Genomic DNA, 2,366 nt, shown 5'->3' on the forward strand with positions numbered 1-2,366 from the left:
TTTAGTGAATTTGATGCTTTTAATCCTTTAATTTCATGTTTTATACTTAGAGAGCATAGGGGAACAAAAGAACAGAAAACGGGCCAAAAACGGACAATACGGGCTGATTTTAAGGATCCACACGACCAAAACCATTTCCACATAGGCTGAGCACACACCCGTGTGAGCCATACGGGCTAGCCACATGCCCTGTGGCATCCCGTGTTGAAATAGCTCCCTGTTTCCCAAACATGCAGAAAAAGCCAATTTTTAGGGTTTCTGAGCATTCTAAAGTTTATAAATACACCCTAGAAGAGAACCTAGAGAAAACACGGAGTAGAAAGCAGAAATTACTCGAAGAAAGCCATTGGAATCATCTCAGAAGCAGATCCACTTCAAGATTGAATATCTCCATTCAAATTTCTCTTGAAGTTTATTTGGGTTTTTTATGTCTTGTTGTTTTTTTTTTTAAATTTGAGATGTTTTCCTTTTACATTATGAACTAAACTCCCTAAATACCTAGGGAGGATGAAACCTACGATGGATCTTATTATTCAATTATCTGAATTATATGATAAATACTTGTTCTTGTTCTTAATTATGTGTTCTTAATTCTTGCTTTAATATTTTCAGGATATTAATCCAAGTTTGATGTGCTTATTCAGTGGAGCAAAAGTCCATGTTTAAGAGTAGATCTAACATAATTGAGCGGAGTTGATTGCAATCCTAAAAATAGGACGACATAAATTTGTCAGATTAGAGTAAAATATAATAGGGGAATCCATAGATATAGTTAATGCGACGATAGGGGTTTTAATTAGAAAGAGATTTCAATTAATCAACCTAGAGTCAGTTGTTCTTAGTCTCGAAAGAGATATTAACATAATTTAGGGTTTTCTATGGATTAAGACAAGTGAATAAATCGTTTGATTCAGAGTTAGAATAATAAGTGAAGTCTAGGTGGATTCTTTCTTGGGTATTGTATCTCTTATTGATTTTCTTAAGTATTTTCCCAATTCTATCTCTGTAGCGTTCATAGTTAATTAGTTTAATTTTAGATTAAAACACCTCCTTTAATTATTAGGCTAAATAATAGAAAGATAGTTATTACTAGTACTTTTAGTTATTGTGGATATGATATTCCGGACTCGCCATAGCTATACTACTATTCTATATGTGCGCTTGTCTTCATCGAAATATTAGTTAGTTTCATGACGCATCAAGTTTTTGGCGCCGTTGCCAGGGATTAAAATATTAGGAACACTTAATATTTATTACTTCAGCCATTTTTTTAATTTTTAATTTTGTTTTTACTTTAATTTACTAACTTTTTCTCTTATTTGCTTCTGGCAGGTTCTTTTAGTTTATGACTAGAAGAAACCCGTCAGGACCTCTATTATTTGATAGTGAAATTGAAAGCACAGCTCACAGAAATCGTAGAGAAATAAGGCAGAGTCTACAATATATAGAGGAAGAGCAAGATGACGATACCAATATTACCGAGGAGATGGCTGAAAATCAGAATAATCCACTACCTTCTGTGGTTGCCGCGAATCCTGTCAATCAGAATCCTGCTCCTCATACTATGTACGACTATGCCAAGCCTAATTTAGCAGGGGCTGAATCGAGTATTATGAGACCTGCTATTGTTGCAAATAACTTCGAACTGAAGCTGAACACCATTTAGATGATCCAACAATTTATTCAGTTCGATGGTTTGCAAGATGAGGATCCAAATACTCATTTGGCTGACTTTCTGGAGTACTGTGATACTTTCAAAATTAATGGCGTTTTTGATGATGCCATTCACCTTCGGTTATTTCCCTTCTCATTGAGGAATAAAGCTAAACAGTGGTTGAACTTTCTACCACGAGGGTCCATCACTACATGGGAGCAAATGATCAAAAAGTTTCTGTTGAAATACTTTCCGCCTGCCAAGACGACAAAGTTGAGGAATGATATATTTTACTTTGTGCAAATGGACTTAGAGACCCTATACGATGCATGGGAGAGATATAAGGATTTATTGAGAAGGTGCCCTCACAATGGGTTACCCTTATGGTTATAGGTTCAGACTTCCTGCAATGGTTTGAGCCCCTCAACTAGACAACTGATTGATGCAGCTGCCGGCAGTACCTTAAATAATAAAACACCTGAGAAGGCTTATAAGTTCGTTGAAGAGATGTCATTAAATAATTATCAGTGGCAAGTTATGAGGACAAAGCTGACAAAATCCGCTGGTGTTTTCAACCTCAACGCGGACACCATGTTATTAAACCAGGTAGAGCTCTTAAATAAAAAGATTGATGGTTTATATGGCTCTACGCAAGTACATCCAATGATGCAATGCAACGCAAATGGAGGAGGGGTTCATTCAGAAGATCCTA

At 36.0% G+C, this 2,366-nt stretch overlaps 1 non-coding gene across 1 annotated transcript; it reads right to left on the bottom strand.

Moving 5' to 3' along the window:
- Positions 1 to 1,924: 1,924 nt before the first annotated feature.
- LOC128279563 (small nucleolar RNA R71) lies at positions 1,925 to 2,031 on the bottom strand. The gene has a single exon (XR_008269765.1). It is a non-coding gene; the product is annotated as a small nucleolar RNA R71 (small nucleolar RNA).
- Between the last annotated feature and the right edge of the window lie 335 nt (positions 2,032 to 2,366).

The sequence above is a fragment of the Gossypium arboreum genome, chromosome 8 (assembly GCF_025698485.1).
Source record: "Gossypium arboreum isolate Shixiya-1 chromosome 8, ASM2569848v2, whole genome shotgun sequence".
In the NCBI taxonomy this organism is placed as follows: domain Eukaryota; kingdom Viridiplantae; phylum Streptophyta; class Magnoliopsida; order Malvales; family Malvaceae; genus Gossypium; species Gossypium arboreum.